A 26,108-nucleotide genomic window follows, 5' to 3' on the forward strand; every position below is an offset into this window, starting at 1 on the left:
AATATTGTCAATGGGTCTAGGTCTAATAAAAAGGTTTTTTTTTTGTTCTTTTTTTTAACTGAAAGTTTTTTTTTTCTCAATTAAAATTGCTTTGCTGTGCTTCTTCTTAATCAAACTTTGTAATGTTATTAAAAAGAGATTCTTGTATACAGGGCTGGATTTTAACTTAGTGGGCCCTAGGCTAGTTTAAGTATGGGGGACCTTTTTCGTAGCTCGGACAACATTATATTAGTGGCAAAACAGGCAATTTTTTAAGTTTTTTTCCCAACTATGTGTCTTCCTCTGGCACATATAGCGATATAGCCGTGAATGTGTTTTTAAAAAATGTTTTGCTATACTGTATTTTTATTTTTATTTTTTTTTACCTTGGACGAGCAGGGTTTTCAGGACAGTTATACAGGGACCTCCTTTGAGTTGAAGGTAGAATACCTCAAATTTGAGGGGGTCCGGTCGTTTCTCCCCCGTAAATGTATTTGAAAAATGCATTAAAAAATTCTGCATTTTGAGGTCTTTTAAGAGGTAATTCGAACTACAAAAACATCAGCAAAAATAGGAGAACAAAATACAGAAATGTTTTAAACTTATGCACTCTTTTGCAAATTAAGGCAATACAAAAGAAAAATTGTCCTTGGTTCAACAAATCGTTGATATTTATTGACAGAGAGGAAAAGCGAGAGAGAAGAAACGATATGACACAAAGTCTATCACTTGCTCACATCGACTTTCGGTTACATATTTTATTTTTTGACCCCGTTGATTATCCCTTTTACCCACCGACAAACACAACGCTGAATCAATTGAAAAATTATCTAGATTAAACAATGCATAAAATTCTTTAAAAGAAATGGTGGAAATATTTAAAAAATAGATACTAATGAGAAAGTAACACCCTCTTACCATTCGGGAAGTTCACCTAAAGCTATAGCTTGTTTAGCTTAATGGTAAATTCAACACTGACTCTAATTAATACAGTGACACAGGGGAGCCCCCCCCCAAGAGAAAGGGCACCCCCTCCCCAAAAGAAATTTAATGGCCCTGCTCCCCCCCCTCTAGGTGGGCACCCTTGAGTGACATAACAGTGCCCCTTTCCTTTTTAGACATTTGATGAGAAGTGCTTCGTCCAAAATGTTTTCCCAAATTAGGCAACCGTTTTTACTTTTGAAACAACGCTAGAATAAGTTTCATTTTGTATCACTGAATTTAAAACTCAAATCAATACATATTTTAAAATATTTCATCAAACTGAGTTGTTTGCCAATGTTTTAAGTCTCGAACGCTAAAAATGCAAGCGCTTTTTTTTTTCATTTTTTACCCCTTGTCTATTTCACTACAATTCTGGTAATCTTTCAGAAATAAGCGTTTTTTTTTTTGTTTTTTTTAGCCTTGTAATTTACACAAAAGAAAAAAAAAATCATATTTATTTTTGGTTGATAGAGTCGATAGTGGCCCACATAGCACAGTCACATCTCGGCAACGTAGCAAATACGTCGCACTGCGACGTCTGTAACGTCTCGGGCACATCACGGCACATTCCAGAAACGTCCCAGAGATGTTCTGGCAACGTGGAATTGTCCGACTTCAGTTACGTTGCAATGCGACGTGTATGGTTCGTCGCAATGTGATGTTGTCGTCGCATTGCGACAGCCCAGAGACGTTCTGGAGACGTGGAATTGTCCAACTTCAGTTACATCGCAATGCGACATGTATGGATTGTCGCAATGTGACAGCCCAGAGACATTCTGGAGACGTGGAATTGTCCAACTTCAGTTACGTCACAATGCGACATGCATGGGTTGTCGCAATGTGACAGCCCAGAGACGTTCTGGAGACGTGGAATTGTCCAACTTCAGTTACGTCGCAATGCGACATGTATGGGTTGTCGCAATGTGACAGCCCAGAGACATTCTGGAGACGTGGAATTGTCCAACTTCAGTTACGTCACAATGCAACATGTATGGGTTGTCGCAATGCGACAGCCCAGAGACGTTCTGGAGATGTGGAATTGTCCAACTTCAGTTACGTCGCAATGCGACATGTATGGGTTGTCGCAATGCGACAGCCCAGAGACGTTCTGGAGATGTGGAATTGTCCAACTTCAGCTACGTCGCAATGCAACATGCATGGTTTGTCGCAGTGTGATGTTTTCATCCCAATGCGACAGTCCAGAGATGTTCTGGACACGTGGAATTGTCCAACTTCAGTTACATGCACATTCATTGGGCTTGTGATATTGCTGAGGAAATGTGACAGCTCGCAGCTAAAAATTTCTGAAATCTTTTCTTATTTATTGGAAAAAAACAAAAATTTTGTATTTTTCATCAAGTAACATTCACAATAATTCTAAATGTTTGCTAAAATTGTATAGCTAACCATTCAAACAAAATATTTAAATTCCCACATAACACAAACAATTTGTACAAGTTAGTACACACTAACTTAAGAAGTACAAAAGAAAAAAAAACTCAGATTAGTTATTGCCAGGGGCGTGCAAAGGGGGGGAGGACACCTGTTGACAAAATATTTTTTAAACTAGGGATGAAAATAGGGATAAACAACATAAAGGGTAACGGGAAAGACATTTGTGATGGGGCCCCAAAATTTTTGTGCATGCCCCTGGTTGTTGAATTCGAATAGTGATTGTTCAATTTAAAAAGTAGAAGGAGCATTCCACGGTATTTTTGACATTTATGTAGAGTCCGTAACGTGACCTTTTTTGCCATAACTTTTTTATTTTCTGTTTGATTAGCATATTATTTTATTTTGATATTTTCCTACCAACACACCAGCTCAAATTAAAATAATTTGCAAATCAAACTGAAAATTAAAAAGTTATGGCAAAAAAAGGTCATGTTACAGACTCTACATAATGTCAAAAATACCTTGGAATGTCCCAGAAAATAATATAGCAAGAGAATATTGTTGCCTCAGAGTAACAGTAAGAAATGTAATCCCAGGAGTAATACTAAGATATCCTACTGTTGCTCTGAGGTGACGATATATATATTTTAGTAGCATTTAGACCCAATAATAAAATATTAATGCAAAAATATTGTTAAATTCCCAATATTCACGGTTGATACAAAATCTCGGTTAAAACGAATATTTTCTTAGTTAAGTTGGTTTGAAACAATCATAGAACCAAGCAAAAATGTTTGGATTATGGACGTGTTCTTTATAGGAGAAAATTGGATAATGCACATGTATTCTGAGACTATCTAGTGTTCCGCCCTCCCAAAAATTTATGTTTCAGGCCACTGCCCACTTTAGCGAGTGTTCAGATAGGGTCCACTATATATAATCAGTAGTGCCCCCCTAGGGTATACTCCATATAGTACAACATATATCCTATACCCTCAAGCTTCAAAAATTTTCATATTATGCATATGATCGCATACACATATTGTGCATAATTGATTACTGGGAGTATACTCTCAGAAAAAATGATAGGACCATCACTGTACATAATTAAATTGAAAATCTTATGCACAATAGGTGCATTCAAATGAAAGTTTAGGCTAAAACAAACAAAAATTTTTGACCCCTCCTCTGAAAACTTTTGGTGATGAGCGCCATTTTTTTGTCGAAATTATACATCATTTTGTACGACTAAAAAGTCAACCATACGTTAAATATTTTTGTATGGAGCATTAAGCCCTTATACCTGTTGTATGTGGACATTTCTCGGAACTTTCTATGTGTCAATGCGGATTATCACTTGTTCCTCCACTGTTTAGCATCCTTCTTTTCAAAAAATGGAAAATCTTAATAACTAACAGATACGTTCATACCGTAATAATGAATAGTAGTAATTCATTTTTTTTAAGACGACACTCATTTGTTTTTTTCACTATTTCACTTATTTATGCAACTGTTATAAATAACAGCTAATCGAACAAATTGTGGAGTTTGTGGCATTTCACATTAACTAAGTTCAACTGTACAGTAAACTCCCGATTATATGAGGAGTTAAGAGGCACAAGTGTAGTGGATATCAAAAATCGCGGCCAAACCGCTAAAAGGCTATAGAGAGGGACAACCAAAGGTAAAAAATATTCTTGCTGACAAACATGGCTTTATTGATACATAGTACAGTGAAACCTCCGAATTGCGGACAGTCAAGGGACAAGAAGTTTTGTCCGTTATTGGGAGGTGTCCGCTATTAGGAGGAACTACTTAATTTACTTTTTTCAAAATGGGCTGTTGTTTCCTTTGTGGAACACAATCGAAATGATTGCGAAAGGTTTACTACATTTTACGTCAAGAGTAATTAATCTGTTTTTTCTTAATAAAGGTATACTGACAGCACACACTTGTCTCAAAAAGCATTTAATCAATTAAAGTAATCAGTTAAAACAGTTTGACATCTCCTTTTTGCATTACAAGCCTGTTTCTCAACATAAATATTTAAATCATTTACCTTAGCAAGTCTTTCAGTGTCCCCTTTGCTCAGGAAAGTTTTTCAATTCTTTACTGTATTTCAGTGCTTCCGAAAATTCTCTACTTTATATGGCTAATTTATTTTATCTGGAGTATCACTATTGCATTATTAACAGTTGGCAATATGACCTTGAATATGGGCAAATCTTTTTCATGTCTAAAAATTAAATAACCCAACGAAACCACGGCGCCATAAAGCTGACTACTACCGGCGCCAGTCTGTTCAATTGCATCTCCCAAGAGCCCCAGTTAGAAAAAGCACCCAGTTTCCCCTTTTTTATCTTAACTTTTGAATAGTTATTGTGTACAAAAATCATTAAAATCTTAAGAATCATTAAAATCTGCCAATGGCATGGCAAAAACTGGTTTCTGCCAGCAGAAAGCCTACCCTGTGTGTAGTAGAGCATTTTTCTGTGCATTGTTTCAAAATCTTGAAAGTATATGCATATTTTATTTAAAATCACAACAAATAAGAAAGGTAGACTATGAATAAAATAAGTCTTATAAATGAGCAAAATGTTTATTAAGTACAGTAAATATTAAACAAGAAATTAATTCAAAGCTACCTATTTTGAGCAATAATGTTACTATTTTGAATCTTTAATTTGAAAAGTTAATGCCGTTCACAATAGACAAATTGGGGAAACCTCAACTATGTTTTAAAAATATGGTTTAAATCTTTATTTTTCTGAATGAAAATAACTTTTTGGATTACGTAATCTTGCGTGAGCCTGATTATTTTTAAAGTTATGTACAATTTTGTGCAATTATTAGGACTTCACACATCTTATATGTCAGTCATTACACTGAAATTATCTCGAGTAACTTGAAGATTTTTTAAAACTATATTTGACACAATCATATAAGCTTTTTTTAAACAGAGATACATGAAAATAAGAGAATTTTAAAGATATTAGGGTTTATTTTAAATTTAATATCTGTAAGTCAGCATGACTTGGTAGAGGATCTAGCAATAGATGGAATCACAGCACAATACAGAGATATACATCAATACTATTCATACTTACTTAGTCTGCATTCATGACATTTATAATGAATGCTTTATCATTCTAAGTTTATTGTACCAACTATAATTAGTTAACTGCTGACAAAAGGAATGGGACTGCTTAAGAAGACAGAAAAAGATACAACGGCAGAGAGAGTAAGAAAATACACTACTACCCTCTTTCGCTATCCATTTCTGAATTGAATTGTATTGCGCAGAAAAGTTAATATTTAATGTGTGCTGAAATACTGAAGACTAAGCAAATACACATTGGAGAGTAATTGTTTTCATCATACGTTATGCAAATAAAGTAATGAATATAAAATTTAACATAACTCATTCTATTCACACATAATTCTATTAGCTAACTTTTTTATGGATCGAAGACGATCCATCACCTACTAAAACTCAAAATTTTAAAATCAAATGTTTGAAGAGAAGCTTAACCGCTTAAGTTTAAAATAAACCAGCACACGTGTGACAACATTAAAACACAAGGCATAGAAAAAAATAATATCCTTCCATAACAAAGCTATAAATTCGGATTTTTTAAGTATTATTCAAACATTTTTTTTTGCACTCAATAAGAGAATAGTACAATTAGTTTACGAACTTTCTCGTTTAATCAGTAAACATAGCGGAAAACCACAGAAAAACAAACACATTGGAATCAATCAGTTAAATAATTTACAGTCACAGTTAATCAGCACTCGCTAGCAATGTTCTTCATTTTGCGCATGCGTGTACTAGTTCCGAGAGAGGGGGAAACGTCTCAAGCATGTCGCATCAAGATGTTGCAGCTACGTTTGCTTGTAACATCGCAGCGACGTACTGTTAATAGCGCAGTGTGATGTGACGTGAATGGGACATTGCGACGTCGCTGGAACATCGCTCAGACGAAGTGTGCTATATGGGTAACTGTTTATCCATCGCTAACGGCTTAAATACACCGAAAAGAATTTTCTCAAATATTCCACACGCTTCTCGAAATGCGTTGACCGTTATCAAATTTTATCAATGAACAAAAAGGGAATAGGGGTCGTATATTTTAGCCATATGAAAAAGGGGTTGTATATTCATTACGGGAAACTATTTACAGGTTACGTTACTACAATAATTACTATTTACAGGATTTGTAACATTGCCCCCTTCCTAAGGACTGCACGTCCCGGGCAGTACAATCCCCAGAAAGGATGCCAAACTTCTATCTCATGTTCACAAATATACACATTAATTAATAACTAACAGATACAGAAAATACAATAATAACAAGAAATATTACTAAACATTAAAAGCAAAAATTTATCTACAACTTTTATGTTATCAACCATGGTTGTTTACGTAATACTCATGAACTATGGCCATAGTATGGGGCTAACCGATCATAATGTACAACCCTAGGTTTTGCATTAGGTGATTTCTGGATCCTCACTACGACGTCATTTAGTCGGTTAAGGACTTTGTAGGGTCCATCCCAATGCGACTGCAATTTGGGTGACAGACCTTTCCGTCAGATGGGATTCCATAACCAAACCTTGTCGCCTTCGTTGAATTCATGTCCAGTAGACCTTGTGTCGTATCGGGTCTTCATCTTCTCCGCCGCGATGTTGATTCGCTCTCGTGCGAAGTTATGAACGTCTTCCAACCGGGCCTGGAGATCCTGGATGTACTCCTCAGGCGATGAAGGCGCATCCGGAGGACGACCGAAGACGAGATCACAAGGTAGCCGAAGCTCTCGTCCGAAGAGCATCTGAGATGGGGCAAATCCGGTAGTCTCGTGGACAGCACTGCGGTAGGCCAGCAGGAACAAAGCCCTAGTAGCACAAAAATATAGAACGACATAGGACCGACACAGATCGATGTTTTGAATCCCGATTCATAACGGATACAGTTTTTAAAATATAGAACTATGTCGAAGTATATTTTTTTCACTGGCTTTATATAAAAAGTGGTTTTTACTTCTTGTTTCGATTTTTTAAAAATAGTTAGCCATAATTAAAAGCGTTTATTTCGTAATTTTTCTTATAAATATGCAATTTAGGAGAAAAATAGAAAAATTTCGCGAACGTCGGAAAAAGTCGTTTCATGTCGAAAGAAAATATTGTGACACCGACATACTTCGACGTCAATCTATAAAAAAATCCCCATATGGTTTTCTAAACATAGATCTGTGCCAAAATATGTTTTTTTCGACATTTTTTAAAATTTCATATTTAAGCTGTTTTAAATCAAATGAGGAAAATAAATATACTTTTTCTTTGGCATATTTTCATTGGCAGATTATTAAAAGAAAAAAAAAACTCTGAAGCTGCAGATATCGAAACAATCTTTAAAAGAAATACCTCGAAGTTTTTACTGCTTATTTTCATCAATGTGTCATTAAGAAATCAATGTGTCATTTTATTATACGAAAATATAGCTATATTCTTATTTGTATAGAAATCAGTAGTAAATAGAAAAAATTGCAAACATCGAAATTTCGACGTGAATCTGTATAACAAGACCAATTCCGGAACCGGATGTCACGTGATCATGATGACTTGTCGCTACTTCCATTTTGTATTTGTATGGCGGCAAACGGCATGGCAACTTTGGGAAAGAAACATCGCCATTGATAAATTGGATTCAGCATATTGAAACATCATAATGAACTACAATTTAAGTAAGTAACATTACAAGCAAAGTTACAAAATATAAAATGTTATGATTCTGTAGTTTTCGGCTGTATTATTTACAACGCTATTTCTTCCTATTGTGAGTTGAGTATTTGGAATTGTGTGTTTTTCTTTAGTTGATCTTATTCCATGTTATTTTTATTTTCCAGCTTTTAAAAATTGAGGTAGCATTCCCCCCCCCCCCCCAATAATTTCAGTTATTTTCTTACCCCTTCAAATTTTAATTTAGTACACTTGCTTTGATATTTGTTTTTTGTTTACGGTTGAGATAATTATATTTATTTGGTAATGTTTGCATAAGACTTGTTAGCAAATAATGTACAAATAATATTATTGGAACTACTTTGATATACCCCCCCCCCCCCAAATCGGAAATTTGGCGACTTTTTTTCCTCGCCAAGCAAAATACCTGTTTTATGGCTCAAAATTCCCTGAAACTATTCAACAACACTACATACAGTAGGCATATTGAAAGCTAAAAGGTAAAAAATAATTAATAGAAAAAAAAATATAATTGGAAAATACAACCAGATTTGCAGCAAAATACAGCAAGTCAGAAATCTGCTTGATCACTTCACAAAGAAATGGCGAATGAATGAAATGGAGCTAAAACATATATGAAATCCAAAAATTGTTGCCACAAAACTTTAAAAAAAAAAGAAAGAAACTCAAAAACTGGTACAAAATACAAGAAAATACTAAATTTGGAACCAACAAAAACCTAAAAGCTGAAAAATCCTAAATTGGCAACACCAAAATAAGAGACAGCAACCCTAAAAAGTCCGTAGGGAGTGCCAGATTTAGCGCGTAATTTTTGGGGGGTATATCAAAGTTATACCACATTATTTCCTATGCATCTAAGATGATTTTATGTTCAAACTATTTTGGTCCTGTAAGTATTTTTGAAGTACTTTGTTCAAATGCATTTTCTTGATTAGCGTTTTAAGATGCATATAAGTTTTGCAGACTCTCCTTTCTACTTAGGATTAGGAATTAGTTTCTCAGTTTCATCTTAATCCAATGCATTTTATATTGATATGGGGTGGATGAAATAATTTTTTTACTAAATGAGGAAAAGGATTTCACTATTATTGAAAAAAATAAATAAATAAATAAAAGATTGAAAGTGTGTTTACCTTTGCTGCTCAAAATTTTGCTTTTGTATTTCAGTGCAAGGTCTTTTAGGTTATGAACATTAAAAAATGTTTTCATAATTTTCTAGTTTCACTTATTTTGTGTAAAATTAGTTCATTTTGTTGATAATAGTGCATATTGTTCAGCGTTCAAAATTACGGCTGGTTCACTGGTCCCGGACCAGTGAAACCTGCCTCAGACTACAAAAAGGGACAAAAAAAAAAATCGGTGGTCCCTCGGCAATTTAGGCTCACACTTTGCTAAAAAAAATTCAAAAGCATAAGCCTGGTTGATGCCTGAACTAATTATTAGCTAAACCATTCATTGACTTTTTTTTTCAAACCGCTGTACATAATTTATATGAATCATCCACATTTTATTCAGCATTTGAAACTAAGTAAAAATAGAAAAATTAAATTATCAAATTTTTGGTAGCCCATTTTAAGGGTTGATTAATGAAATTAGTTTTCCGACTGTTTAAACTTGACTGTTTAAAAATTAAATGTTTATTGCCAAACAAATTTTGAATATAGTGCTTTATTTAATGTTAAATCAATTAGCTAAAAATAAAGAAAGTTATATTTAAAACTAGTGGTACCCGGATGGCTATGCCAGTCGTAGAAAATTAAAAGGTCATTTGGTTCGCCTGTATATTTCAAATGATGGATGATTAATTCCTCGTTAATTGCTTGACACTTGGCACACATTGTTGGCATTTGTTTGTCCACGTTATTATAATTTGCTTGGTAAAATGTTCTTAAAATTGGAATAGAAAAAGAACAAAATCGAATTTTGAAAAAATCACTTTGAGGTGTTCGCCGAATTTCATGGAAATTGGCCAAACGGTCTAGGCGCTATGCGCGTAATAGACAGAGATTCAGATACAGACTTTCAGCTTCATTATTAGTAAAGATTACTTAATAAATGCAATCATAAAGCATAAATAATTTTACGTACAGACATATTTATTGGTTAAATTTAAAGCGGACCAATAATGTTGCTGTTGACTAGCCCAAAGGACCAGTAGGATTTTTTGCTGATTTCTAACTTTGATGTTTGTCTCATTTATGTAAAGTACCTACCCCCCTTTGTGTGTGTGTGTGTTTAGTTTATGGATAGTTCTGTTGTTTGCATACATTTTTTTTTATCTGTTACAGATTTGTTACTTAGTTAGTGCTTGGAAAATCTGCAGGAAAGTTATTGGGATATACTCAACAAGCAATAATGTTGCTGCAGACCCGGACAAAAATGGTAAGAACTCATATTATAGAAAATGTACAGTAGTCTCTGCCTTGATTGGGGTCAATGTTATCAATCCTTTATTGCTAGTATCAGAATCCCTCAGTCCCAATTTTATCTATTCATTTGCATGTTAAAATCTCTTTTTGTTATCATGACATTTTTTAATGTTATCAGTTTTCAAATTCGATTCTTAACTATCAATGAACTACTCAAAAGAATCGTCTTGTATTTAAGTGTGCCAGTGTTTGTATTTCTGAGAATTCTCCCTATTAGAGACGTACCGAGTAGCACTTGTGCCGAGTACTCAACCTGTCACTACTTGGCTGAGTATCAAATATACTTTAAGAAGAATCACAGACAAACACATGATGAATTTTGAACTCATTGGAACTGTAGTATAGACCTCCATGTCCATATAACAGTTTTTAAAACAAAACTTCATCTGAAATTTAATTATGCATCATTTAAAAACTTTTGCTTGTGTCAAAAATTTTACAAAAATGTTATTTTTGAAATTAGAAGAAAGCAAATAAATAAAAGGTATGATTAATCAAGTTGGAATTAAAACAAATTATATCAACCTATAATAGTTCTAGTTGCCAAACGTAAATAATTTTTTAAAGCAAATAAAGTGTTAAAAGTACAAATGTGCAGAAATCCTGCAGACCCGTGCTTCTGTGTTGCAAGGAACGTCTTTTTCAGTGCATAAAGTGTGAGCTAATGAATGTAAAGACATCCTACAAAAATATCCGACTTTTGTCGGATATTTTTAACACATAAACTCGCATTTTGTGGATTAAAAGGCATTCCTTGTAATGCCAAAACATACATCTACAGTATTCCTGCACATTTCTGCTTTTAATGTTTTATTTGCTTAAAAAATGATTTATTTGCTTTTATTTTTAAACCAAAAGTATTTTCATATTTTCTATACTTGCCTTTTTTGTGTCTCATTTTTAATAAATAAGTTTTATTAACTTTGGTGACATTAAAATAAAGATTTACTTCATTGAAGCATAACAAACCTCATTATTCTCAAAATTTAAATTTGAGTTGTAAATTTGAATTGTAAATGATTGCACTATATTATCTGTTTGCACTTTTTTTTTATTAATTGTCAACTCTATCTTGAACCAATATTCGATTTTTTTTACAACTACTCAGTATTAGCTGAGTATCTGAGCAAAATTTGGCTGAGTGCCGAGTAGTTACAGAGTACTCGGTACCTCTCTACTCCCTATTTAGTCTAAGGAAAGGAGGAATGTACCAAAGAGTAGACAATGACACAATTCCAGCAATTTGTAGAGATATGCGCACTTGAGGTTGTCTTAAGTCATTTGATATGATAGTACCTTTTCGAAACATTTGTTAGGTTTCTTTTAAATTAATTTCATTTCAAAATAATATCTGGCATAAATTGATAAATTTATAATTTCCTGATTCGCTTTTTCAGTGGTTGACTCAAAACACAAATTTGGTCTGCTTTGCGGCCCTTCAAAAAATTTTGTCTCGCAAAAACAGGTTTAAACAAAATGTATACCCTAAAGTTAGACATTTCATAATATTTCTTATGTAGGAACCAGGGCTCAAATTATATTGCCCGACATGCACAAGGCATTTAAAAATTCCGATGGGGCATAAATCTTTTACTCTTCTTACATGCCTGGCCTGGCATGTAATTTTTGATCACATATTTTTTCCTTAACTTTATTATTTCGTATTTGATTGAAAAATTACCGTATCCTTACTTGGAGCTCAAAATTAATTTTAAGTCTGCTGTTTCTGGTTTGCGTGGAAGTGATCCTTCCCTTTATATAATTTAAATTTTGTTAAATTTAACGATGGCTTATTATGTACTATTTATTGAAACCATTTTTTAAAATTAATTTATATAAAAATAATTCGTCTGATTAATGCTGTACAACAAATTCAAATGCTTTTATTGATATACAATAAGGAAAACCGGGCATGTATTTTTTAGACAAACATGCCCGGCAAGGCATGTAAAATTTTAAAGATTTTTATAGCCGTGATAGAAGCAGCGCTTTCATCACTTTTACGCTCAATCAATTCAACTGAAAGCAAAAAAAAAGAAAAAAAAAGTTAAAACACCTCTTGCTTCCTAGTCATTTTTAGCGAAGTCCTTCAGGCTAAAGGGATTTCAGATTGGATTTGGAACAGCGAAACAATGTATAAAATAAGACCTTTTTTTTTTTCCACAAAATTTGGAGTTAAAAGAAAAACCAGAGTCGATTTATGTTATTGTTATCAATCGGTTTTTTTTATCAAAATCATTATGTCCTATACTGACCCATAAGGCAAAGATTACTGTAACTAGTTGTAAAAGAGCTGTCGAAAAACTTAATGAGTGAAAACGACAGAACGTGTATAAAATACAAATAAAGTGTTAAAGAGTAATTAAAAAGTAGAGTAAAAAAGAAAGAATTTAAACTCTTTTTTAATACTTTATGCACGTTATGTCGTTTTTACATATACTGTAACTAGTAATTCAATAAAATAAATTTAGTGGAAACTTCAGTGCATGATTTTTTGAGGAAAAAGGTGTGGCTATTAGTGTGACCCCCTCCCTCGCAACTTATAAATGCAAATTTTTTTTCTTTAAATGAAGGGAACTTTGAAGCAGCTGAATGATACCAAGTAGAGGATTTAACATGTAGCAATTGCAAGGGACCAAACTAGGTTTGGGTTTTGGACTGTCCAAAACTGGTTTAGGACAGGACAGGTGGTTTTTACCATCCAAAAGTGTCTTAAACTGTCCTAAAGTATGTTTACGCAAATAGAGTGTAATCTAATCAGTTCATATTTACTTCAATCTTCGTAATGTAGAAATATAAATATAAGGGGCAGGGCTGGCAAGTTTTAGTTTACTTAAGGGTTGCATTTTTTAGTTTACTTAAACAAATATGATGATTAAGTAATTACTTGAACTATTAAATAGACATTTTTTGTTTTTACAGTTATAACCCGTTTCTGGCAGCAGAAAGCCAACCCTGCTTAGTAAGAATAATAAGTCACTGCCTTCAAGAAAATGAAATGGGGTTAATAGTACTGTCGGCTCTTGCTTAATCAAATATTGTCGGTTCCAAGAAATATTTTCCATTAGGTAGGGAAAATTTCCTTACCTTTCTAAATTGACAATGTAATAATAATTAATCAATAACTATATATAGGAAATAATGTCATTTGGTAAAAAGGTTTTGAAATAAGCTAAGTAAGCAACAAAATAGTTTCATAATTAGAAAAATATATTATAAGTACGTATTAAAATTATTAAAAGGTAACAACTGGAGAAATATGAAATTTATGTTTTGGCATCTTTTTTCAGTACACCATATTTTGAAAAATTCTGTGATATTGGATTCCTTGCTTGAGGTCTTTGGGATCACTTTTCTGAACTCCCTTTTTTACCTCCTTGTTCGCTTTGTTTTCCACTCAATACAGTATACTCTCGATGTCTTGATCTTCGATATCTCAAAGACCTTGATGTGACAAAATTATTTTCCCCCTCGATTTTGCGTATTTACCTGAGGTTATTTTTTATTATGTCGAAGACTTTTTAATCAAAACCTTGTAATGTTGAATATTTTTCAAACCCATTTATAATTTTTCCAGGAAACCACAGTTTTTTGTCTCGAAGCAACTAGAGAAATGTTTCCAAAAATTTATCACACCCTTCATTATTTTTTTTTTTGGGGGGGGGGGAGGAGGAATGATTCCGTGAAGCCTATCTACTGTTGTTTTCATTCTAGAGCACAGCAGCATCAGAAAATGTAAGTCCTGAGAAACAGAGTTGAGTTTTGGACTGTCCAAAACTGGTTTAGGACAGAACCGGTGCTTTATACCGTCCAGAACTGTCAGAAATTGTTTTAAGCTGTCCAAAAGTATGCAAAAGCCAAAGTTGGGTCTAATTTAATCAATTTGTATTTACTGCAATATTTGTTATGCATAAATATAGATATTAATGAGGTTAATTAATGAGTATTTGATAATATTTTTCTCAAATGTTTGTTTTTAAAAATACTTTTAAAAAATTGTCAATAACTCTATTACATAAAAATTTCCTTATGTAACAATTGGTAGAATTATAAAAGGAAATTAACAATGCTACGAAGACAACTAAATTTAGTTCCATTTGTAACTCAAAGGAATGTTATTAAATGTGACATATTTAGGTGCCAAAAAAGCTTAATTTTTTCTGTTTTTTTTTTTTTTTAAATCATGGATTAAAGATTAATAAATTAATGATTAAACATTTACATTTCAAAACTTGTGAATATTCTTTTTTTAGTTCATACTTTTGATGTATAATACATCCTGTAACTACAAAAAAAATTTTGCATTTAAGTCGATTATTGCACTAATATTTTGAACATTTTCTTTTGTACACATGCATAAATGTCAAAAAATTTGGTTTATGGCTAGGAAAAAAACATGCATACAAATTGAAATTTTTAATGAAGAATTGAATTTCTACGTAATTAGATTAAAATCAGCTGTATAAATACATATATATTTATACTTAAATATTCACGTTAAATAAATATATTAAATAGTCGAAAAAAAAAAACAATTTTGACACATTTTTTTCTGTCATATTTTCTCACAAAATATAGTTTCTCAGAAAATAATTTTGGACACTAGGGTTTTGAACAGGGCATTATAAACCTTGCCAACCCCACTTTCTTTTGCACATGTATCAACTAGGGAAATTTGATTACTTTATAAAAAAAAAAAAAAACGAATGCATACAAATTAAAATTTTGATCAAGAATTCAATTTCTATGTAACTAGATTAAAATCAGCTGCATAAATAAGTTGAATGTTCACATTGAATTAATGTTCAATATATAACATTACTTTGATACATTTTATTTTGTTTTTGATGTTTTGTCACAAACTACAATTTTTCTATAAATATAGTTTTGGACAGGATGGTAAAAACCAGGGTTTTTATTGTTGTCCAAAACCTTGCCAAGCCTGCTGAGAAGCCTAAAAAACGTACTTAAAACTTTTCACACCATTCGGTTGAACCTTTTGACTCGATTTTCACCTCCATAAAAAGGGGAGATGAACGGGAACCCCCTTTAGAGACACAAGGAATGGTGCAATCTTTTGTGCAACTTCTTTTGTATTGGGGCGTTCGAATCTCATTTGAAACCATTCTGCAATTTGGTAATCGAAATCTTTGCCAAGTTTAGTCGTGATAATTATTACGTTTTGCTACTTCACTAGAGCATTCTTTTTTTCTCTAATTTTGACTTATTTAAAAAATTTCAATTGTTATTCTTTTAAGACTTTTTTTTCAATGCATATTTCCACTTATTTTTAGTGATCGTGACTGATTTTTAGAATATTATTTTATTATGGTTATGACCTTGTTATGTCGAAAACTACCTATATATATTTACTGTTCCTTTGATTTCGTGACATTAAGAGCGTACTGTATTTATCAATTTATTACTGTCTGAAATGTGTATATTTTTGTTATTAAATTTTTCAGCTGCGCTTTTTTTTTTTTTTGTAATAGCAATGACAAAAGAAATTAGATGGATCAGAAGAGTTGTTTTGATGGAAAATGAATGCTTCCTCTCCTGTTGATAGCGAAAAATATTATTTTACATTTTTACATCAATAGCTGTTCTTAGCTTATATCTAGTTGATTCAAAATTTTTCTCAACAAAAATATTAACAAAAGCTGATCAATATTATTTGATTATTGGGGGAAATTATTCGATTAAGTGGGGATCTTTAACATTGCTTCTATGGAGAAATATTCGGTACCAAGAGGTTTAGAGGTTTTATTCATACAAACAGGGTATTCATTCAACCGTTGCCTGATTAAGCAGGCTGACAATATTTTCTAGGTTTTTCACCACAGTTTCTACCTGCAAAAAACCTAGTTTTCCCCCATGTCGTGGTAAAAACTAAACCCTGCAATATGTGTTGAAATTGCGAGTTCTATTCGGGAGGTTTGACTCCAAAACCCCTTGGCTGAGCCATTCATACTATTTCAAAGTGAAGTGCATTTTTTGCAATTTTAACATTACATTACTGGTACAATCAACATGACTAATTCAATTCTCCCCTGTGACTATCTAAAAACAGATTGTTCTTACTCGGTATACAGTCAAAAACTGATGGTTTATTATTTTGTACAGTAAAAAAATGTTTAATGTTTTTAATTCTTATATGTTTTTCAGCTTGTGCTCCCTATGCTATTTCAATACGTGAAAACAAGATTTGGTTAAGTATTCTGAAGTGTTCATGTGTGGAAAGGATTGAGTGCTGCGAACAATCCCAATGCTCTATGGTGAATGGATGATTAGATTTTGTTGCTCTGGTCTTTACCTGAGTGTGTTTAATTGACTTCATATATTTACAGCTGATGCAGTGTTTCCTGTATATACTATGTAAACCAGTTCTGTTTAATTTGTTTTTAATAAATATTTTAAGAAATAGTTTTGCTTCTACTCTTTATTTAGGCAAGATATTGTATTTTGCTACGAGTAGTCTGACTCTTGAATAACAACTTGATCCCCAAAAGCTGAGAAACTACTAAGTAATTTCATGCCTTGCATGAAAGAAAATCTAAGAGCCTTAACCTGCATTCCTTTGTTAATGCTTTTAAAAATTGCTACTAAAAGGCATTGCTGAAAAAGTACAATTTCAGTTTTAAGGTTGTAGGCTCATGCTTAGAAAAACTTAGGTATACTCTTATTTTTCTGTTATTTCTACTGTTTTTACTGATGTGGTTATTGTTTTATTGAAGATGTCATTTATAGGTATATTATGGTGATTTATGTATAATTAGTAAAATATATTTAATGATTATTTTGTATTTATTGGAATTTGAGGTTGACTTTTTTTACTGTAAGAAAGCTTTATTTTTACTATTTTTTTATTTTCTGACAAAAAAATATGTTGGGCAGAAATTATTTCTGAAATTTGTGCTGCAAAAAGCCATCATATTTACAAAACGTGAAAGATTTTAACCGTCTTATTTAATCCTATTTTATTTATTATTATTTATTAAATTTTAATTATTTACTTAATTTTTTTTTCATTTAAGAATTTTAGAAAAAGGCCAATTTTCTTTCAATATTGGGTTAAAAAGTTTATTTTCTCCTTTTTTTAAAGGGCTTTTTCTTAATATTTCATTGTACTTTAAGTACGTAAATAGAAAGCACTGTTTCACATGAATGAAATCCGGAAAATGCTTGAGCTTTATGTATCTTGAACACAAATGCATCTGATGTATGAAATTGCATGCTTGTGCCGAGCAATAGTACAAAACCTTCTTACTTAATAACATCAACCGCAATTATGATGAATATGTTTTGAAAGAAGTGTAAAAACTCTTTATTTATAAATTATTGTATCTAAAAAAAAAGGAAAAAATGACATATTGTCGCCTCATAGCAATCCTCATATCGTCATCAATTAGGGCGACGATATAGAACCGTTACTACTGAATGTTCAGGGCCGATATTCGTGAACGTAACGGAAGTGGCAAGTTTTTACGTAGTTCGACGTCGGTGAAAATATAGTTCTATGTAGTTTTTGAAACTTTTTCTACGTCGATCGGTTTTTAGAACTGTTATTTCTGAATATTCAGGACCGTTATTCCTGTATGTTCAGGGCCGATATTCGTGAACGTAACGGAAGTGGCAAGTTTTTACGTAGTTCGACGTCGGTTAAAATATAGTTCTATGTAGTTTTTGAAAATTTTTCTACGTCGATCGGTTTTAGAACCGTTATTTCTGAATATTCAGGACCGTTATTCCTGAATGTTCATGGCCGATATTCGTGAACGTAACAGAAGTGGCAAGTTTTTAAGTAGTTCGACGTCGGGGAAAATATAGTTCTATATTGTTTTTGAAAGTTTTTCTACGTCGTTCGGTTTTTTGTGCTACTAGGGAGGTAGCTTCTTGTCCCAATCCTGTTGATTTCTGGATACCATAAGCGAGAGATTATTCAGGATGGTGCGGTTAAATCTCTCCACCTTGCCGTCCGATTGTGGGTGTAGTGGTGTTGTCCTAGTTTTCTAAATTCCGAAAATTTGACACAGGCCCTTAAACACAGCAGAAATGAAATTCCTCCCTTGATCGGAATGAATCTGCAAAGGTGTTCCGTATCTCGAGATCCAATGTTGGACTAGAGTCTCTGCTACGGTAGTAGCCTCTTGATCTGGAATGGGATATGCTTCCGGCCATTTGGTGAAGTAGTCGATGGAAACAAGAATGTATTTGTTCCCATAGGCAGTTCTTGGAAGAGGACCCAGGATGTCGATCCCAATTCGTTCGAAAGGAGCTCCAACGTTGTACAGATGTAGCTTCCCTCTGCTTCTCTTCTTCGGTCCTTTACGAGCAGCACAGGCGTCACAAGAACGGCACCACTTCTCCACGTCATCCTTCGCCTTGCTCCAGAAGAAGCGCTCCCGAACTTTATTGAGGGTTTTCAAGACACCAAAATGTCCTCCAGTCGCACTACTATGTATTTCTTTCAGAACATCTGAAATCCTTGATCGGGGAAGTAGTAACTGCCACCTAGATGTTTTGCCGTCGTCAGATTCCCATTTCCGGTACAGTACGCCGTTCCGTAAATGGAGCGAGTTCCATAAAGCCCAGTATCTTTTTGTTGCAGGACTGAAGATGGAAACGTCCTGCCAGCTAGGTCGCCGACTGTCACTTTCCATGAACTCCAAAATTGGTTTTATGTCGGGGTCTTCAAGCTGATCTTTTCGAACTTGGTCGTCACTCCATGGATCAGGTTCTGATGATATTGGAGTCACTGTCACCTGATAGGCGGTAGGGCTAGTCGTTCCATACTGTTTCTCGATTCGGGAACAATAATTGCAGTTCTCAGGACAGGGTCTCCTTGATAAAGCGTCAGCATTACCGTGAGATAACCCTTTTCGATGCTTGATCTCCATGTCATATTCCTGGAGCCGCTGTATCCATCTGGCTATCTGGCCTTCCGGATTTTTGAAGTTCAAAAGCCAAGTTAATGAGGCATGATCTGTCCGAAGCAGAAATTTTCGGCCGTAGAGGTAATGATGGAAGTGTTCTACAGCTTTCACTATGGCCAGTAACTCCTTTCTGGTGACGCAGTAATTTCGCTCCGATTTTGATAAGCATTTGCTCCAGTAAGCGATGACATGTTCATTTCCGTCAATTTCTTGGGATAAAACAGCTCCGATGCCCTCGTTGCTCGCATCAGTGTCCAGGATGAAGGATTTTTCAGGCTGAGGATAGGCGAGGATAGGCGTTGATGTTAAAGCCTCCTTCAGTCGTAGAAATGCATCTTCGCATTCTTTGGACCATTCGAACTTTTGCTTGCTCTCCGTCAGCTTATGCAAAGGTCGTGCAATGTTGGAAAAACCCTTCACAAACTTCCTGTAGTACGTGCAGAGCCCCAGGAAACTTCGCAGCTGATGGATGTTCCCCCCCCCCCGAGCCTGCCTCTCTCCTAGGTGGTTACGTGTGCATAGTTGTGTGTGTGCGTAGACCTGTGTGTATGCGTGTATGCACGTAGGCGTGTGTGAGAGTATGTGTGTGAACGTGCGTGTGTGTAGGACATGGACGACTCCGACCAGGAGAAGCGGGTAGCTCAAAACCGGAGCAGCCGCCAGCAGAGGACGGTGCACGGTGGTGCTGCATAGGCTTCTGGTCCAAGTTGAAAAAGGCACGGACACCAAAAACGGTCAAATGAGAACAATAAGCAATCGTGATTGCTCAAAAAAAAAGTAACAAAATTCTTTTTTCATTTTTAAATGATGAAAATATAGTGAAATATGCAGAAACATATCTTAAAGCCTATTTTTTTTTTAGACCTTTATTGATTTTCTTAGTTAAAAATTAAGTTTGCAGAATAGACAAGTGAAAGGTAACTTTTTTCAAGATGTTAACATTAACTGCGTGGGAAGATAAAGCGCATAAAACGAAAAGGTTCATGACATAAATAATACACTTTTTATGTTTGATTTCCTTAGGAATATAAAGATGAAACATACATTTCTAGGAAATTTAACAACATTAAAAGTTGGATAGAAAACGACATTAGTCTGAAATAATTCGTCAAAACATAGAAAGAACCCTTAAGTAAATTTGACGTTCAATTGAAACTTAAAAAGCTGAACTAAATAAGTTAAATCATATCAAAAGATCCATCCAGAGAACGTTAGAACTAAAATTTTAATTCAAACTTATTGAAAAATGTTATCACGATAAGTAATGAATTTTAAATTGAAGCTGGAACAACAAAACACGAAGGAAATTACTTACTGCAAACAAATTCCAAAAAAGTATCCGAAGATATGTATAACGAGTTTTTAAATCTATAACTTAAAATAGTTAAAAGTGACAAACATTCCACGAAGAAAAATTTTATAAAATGTTTCTAAGATCTAAAAATTGAAGAAACACAATATATGTTGCCAGTTTTCAGAAAAAATCACCTTTGAAGAAATTAAAAATATTGTTCTTTGGAGCATGGCCCCACTGAATGCGCTGGCGCTTTAAGTATTCAGTGGGGCCATGTTTGGAGTTAAATAAAAATATTTAGTAGACAAGTAAATTACAATTTTGTGTAGTGAATTCTGAAATGGTTGATTGACCAAACGAATAGCGAATAAGCTTTGGTTTAGGGTTGCCGAAATTGCTCCGTCGCCAAGGTAAGGTAGCGGGTTGCCAGAATGAAATATTTATCGCCGCGACCCGGTTACCGTAATTCTACCTATCACAAAAAAAAAGTGAGACAAATGCTCAGATAGAGAGAGCGGGATTTAAAAGTTTTCGTTCAAAAGATCAGACCGCTAACCGGTCGGAGTTCGTTTCGCTCACTGATCGGTTGGATTACAGGAACGTAGTGACTTGACGACTTTGGCCACAAACAATAGAGTTGCGGGATCATTTGCTTGCATTTTAAAACTACTGTTAATGTAATTTATAGTATTTTTTGTTTATTTGGTGAAATATTTCAAATTGCAAAGAATTGTTTTTGGTTTTTAAAGAGTGTTTCGTCACTTTGATTGAAGATTGTATTTATTTTACATCGGGGGAGGAGGGGAGGGTGGTGATTTTCGCTTATTCAAAGAACTGTTTTTATCTTTATCGTTTTTTAAACGATATCCTTTCGATTGTTTTATTCTTTTTCATATGGGGGATGTTGCAGCGGGATTTTCCGTTGGTTCTAGATGGGTAGTTAATTTTTTACACTTAATATCTGAGGACGATTCTTATCCTCTGAGTATGGCTGAAGGAAACAATCATACAATCTATGATGAAGATCTTTCAAGTATGCAAGAAAAAGTAGTTAATAAAACAACTGCTCAGTGGGCATTAGATAAATCAAGTTGTAATAAATATACGCATTCTGACACCAAGCAGCTTAAAACATTTCTTTTTTACTAATTTTTTGTTTCTGAAGAAAAAGGTTCAAACATTTAATGGTTTGTTGAAATTTTTTAACTTTTCTGTCTACAAAGTTTGAACAGAACAACGTCTGTCGGGTCCTCTAGTATATATATATACTAGCAAAAATACCCGGCGTTGCCTGGGTCAGTAATAATGGAGTCGTTTACAAAATTTTGAAAGTATTTTTTTCTGAAAGAGCATGCTTAAAAACATAAGATCTGACCATTTTTTAAATAATTTGTTTAAGTTTAATGTTTTAAAAAAATTACTTAAATCGGTGCGCTTTCATTGTTTATACTTCTCGCCGGATGACATCACAAATGATGAAATGTCATTTAGTGTTGCCCCTCACAGAGCTAAATATTTCATTCGCATCTTTACTCACGTGTATTGGCAACGATATGTTTGATCGCAAGCGTAGAGCGCAATTTTAATTCTCTTCTTGATTATCATAACGTGGAAACGTGGTGAAAGATGCGGAAAAGTGCATCATTTGCGACGTCATTAAGACCACGCCTTGTTTCAAAAATGCTACATTTGAAAAAATTAATGAAAAAATTACCGCTGGGAAAATAAAGTTATTTCTGGGTCCAAGTTATTATTTTTTTTTTGCTTATTTTATCAATTTCAGTTACTAAAAGTACTACTTTTAACTGAAGGAAACCACCCCATTGTAAAAAAAAATCGCTACTTTCTTCCGTTTTCTGTTTTAATTGAAATAACTCAAAGCACACCGCTTTGACATGATTAAAAATCGAGCTTCTTCCTTACCCATAAAAGTGAAATAGCAATAAGTATAAAGAACGAACGAATATTCATTTAGAAACGAAAGCACGAATTTAAGCACATAAAAATTTGAAGAATTTTCAAAATATGAACTAACAAAAACAAAGATCACTAAAAAAACCGTGCACTTTATTTATTTATATAGTACACACACACACAAAAGAAAAAAAGCTCTCTGCTATGTTTCTTTAAGGGTGCAAAAAGTAGTGTTTCCAAATGTTTAAGTGACTTTAAACTCATGTTTACTCCGGAGAAGCCTTGATTCAAAATTTTCATTATGATTACTTTTAATATTGCTGTTGTTAGGCAACAAATTTTTGTAACAATAGGTATTATAAACGCAACAACAGAGCTCGAATACGCTACCTTGCGGTGGTTACCAATACTAAAGAAAAAGATAAAACATTCCATTCCACGTGTTTTATTTGGGGTAAATTACAGGCTTCAAGCAGTTTGTGATATTGTAATGTAATTTCAGAAGAACAGAAAAGAAAGCTCCTCACAAATACGAGGAAAAATTACTGCTGCTACTATGTAAAAATTTGTTTTACCTTTTTCATTCGCCATTAGACAGTGGCTGCTGCGCCCCCAATAGTTTATTAAAGTTGCGAATTTATTCATTTGATGGGGAAATTACATGAAATTTACTGTTTTCCATCGCGACATTTTTAAAACTAAGTACTATAGCCTAAGTTGGCTCTGATAATGTAGCTGTCAATGGTGAAAAAAAAATGGTTAAAATCCGTCCAGTAGTTTTAAAGTTTACCCCGGACATCCGGACAGAGATTAGCCCTTTATGTATAAAGATGAGAATACAACTCCTAAGGAAGCAATAAATGTCATGCTTGCCCAGAGAAGCCTTGATTAACAATATTAATAGTGATTACTTTTAATATTGCTGTTGTTAGGCAACGAATTTTCCTAACAATGGTTTTTATATTTAATCATTGAATAGGGAAATTACATGAAATTTAATGTTTTCCACCATAACGTTTTAAAACTAAGTTCTTTAGCAATAAATTATAGCCTTTGTTGTTCCCCGATAATGTAGCTATCTATGGTGAAAAAATGGTTGAAATTCGTCCAGTAGTTTTGAAGTTTACCCCGGACATCCGGACAGAGATTAGCCCTTTATGTATAAAGATGAGGATACAACTCCTAAGAAAGCAATAAATGACATGCTTGTCCAGAGAAGCCTTGATTAACAATATTAATAGTGATTACTTTTAATATTGCTGTTGTTAGGCAACGAATTTTCCTAACAATGGTTTTTATATTTAATCATTAAATAGGGAAATTACATGAAATTTAATGTTTTCCACCATAACTTTTTCAAACTAAGCTCTTTAGCAATAAATTATAGCCTTAGTTGTTCCCCGATAATGTAGCTATCTATGGTGAAAAAATGGTTGAAATTCGTCCAGTAGTTTTTAAGTTTACCCCGGACATCCGGACAGAGATTAGCCCTTTATGTATAAAGATATCGTACAAAAACTGTATTATTGAATGGAAGAAAGGCAATTTCATTTTAATGAGTGCCTTATTTATTTTTTGTCTCTCACTTTATTAAAAAATAATCTTACTAATCTTACTAATATTATATATGCGAAAGTTTGTCTGTATGGATGTATGGATGTATGGATGGATGTATGGATGTTTGTTACTCTTTCACGCAAAAACTACTGAACGGATTTTGATGAAACTTTACAATAATATAGCTTATGCATCAGAATAACACATAGGGTAGTTTTCGTCCCGTTATGGGGGGCAAAACCCCCTTAGGGGGGCAATAAAACACAATTTTTGTATGAATTCTCTAATATTGGGATGAAAAAATACTTGCACATATTTACATTATATGTCCATCGAAAGCTCTGATTTTTCTGCTGAAGATGGCACCTGTTCGAAATTTCTAAGTAGAATAAAAAACGAGTTATGAGCTTTTTAGATCCATGTTCGAAGGCTTTCCTCAACTCAATACAGTATTTAGTGTATCATCTCAACTCCCTGTCGATAGCGACAATTGTTGTATTGTTGACTTTCTTTGCTTTTCGTGATTGTTCAAGGCTTTTCTCAAGTCAAATCTTGAAGTAAGATTTTTGCACAAGATTGGCAAATAATACATGATTTGGCTGATGATTTTCCATTTAAACGGAACTTTAATGGAATTAATGGTTTTTATTATTATTTATGCTAATTGAACACTTACTCATTATCCAAACAACCAGCATATCGCCAAAATTTTTGCAGAAAGATTTCCGTAGCTGATGCATTTGGCAGTTTTTTCAACGTTGCTGTTTTTGAAGCCGAAGACTACGTCATAATGTTTCTTAGCTTTCACCATGTAAACAAAATATCGCCAATCAAAGAATTTTCAAAAGACTTTTTTTACTGTGTTAAATAATCCAGCAACTAAATTAGGCAAATCCATAAACAGCACAAAAATTTCCATTAATTTTTTCCTTTTTGCACAATTTCAAACAATCACCAAATTTTATTACTTATTTTGGTAACATTTCGGATGAAACTGTTTAGCGCCATTTTATGGTGACCAAAAATATCTCAGCATCTGATGACGATATCTCTGTAACGAAAATTAATATCATATCGTTTTACAAAGTAAGGAAAGAATGGGGGAGCATCATCGAAGGTACCCTCGAAACGACTTTCGCAAATTCGGTAAAATCGCACCAAGAGCCACAATGATTGAAATTTCCCGAAATAACTAAAGCAAGTATAAGGGGATTACGAACGCAGCTACTTTTTTTTAATCACTTCGTACTTAATTAGCCATACAGAGAAGGTTTTAGACTCCATGTTAAAAAAAAAGTATCAACAGATTAATCTTTTTAAACATGAGAAGATTAATTTCATGTTTTTTAAATTTGTATATGCTTAAATATAGTGCTTTCGTTTCTAAATCAATACTACTTTGTTCTTTATACTTATTGCTATTTTAGTTTTATGGGTAAGGAAGAAACTCGATTTTTAATCACGTCAAAAAGATGTGTTTTAAATTTTTTTACTTAAAACAAAAAACAAAAGCAAGTAACGATTTTTTCTAATAATTATTACTGACCCAGGCAACGCCGGGTATTTTTGCTGGTTCACAATATATTTCCTAGTTTATGTATTGTTTTTCGGTTTTCTTACAGTTTTAAGCAATGTACTTGCTATTTTTAGTTGTTTAACCAAGTAGAACGATTTGTTGTGCCCCGGCAAACAGTATTTGAAACGGTATGCCGTTTCAAGTGGCTTGGAAATGATAGTCGATGTCCGGAAAGTATACAAAAACAAACAGTGAACATATCAGTAAATCGGCAGGTCATCCAAAAGTGAATTCAATGAAATCCTTGGGTTTCCACGAGAGAAGTCGTTCGTAAGATGGGAATT

General features: G+C 33.5%; 1 long non-coding RNA gene across 1 annotated transcript; it reads left to right on the forward strand.

Moving 5' to 3' along the window:
• The first annotated feature begins 8,020 nt into the window (after positions 1-8,020).
• Positions 8,021-16,928, forward strand: LOC129232735 (uncharacterized). The gene is made up of 3 exons (XR_008581386.1): positions 8,021-8,105; positions 10,410-10,503; positions 16,716-16,928. It is a non-coding gene; the product is annotated as an uncharacterized LOC129232735 (long non-coding RNA).
• The last annotated feature ends 9,180 nt before the right edge of the window (positions 16,929-26,108 follow it).

Source organism: Uloborus diversus, unplaced genomic scaffold (genome assembly GCF_026930045.1).
Source record: "Uloborus diversus isolate 005 unplaced genomic scaffold, Udiv.v.3.1 scaffold_1347, whole genome shotgun sequence".
NCBI lineage: Eukaryota > Metazoa > Arthropoda > Arachnida > Araneae > Uloboridae > Uloborus > Uloborus diversus.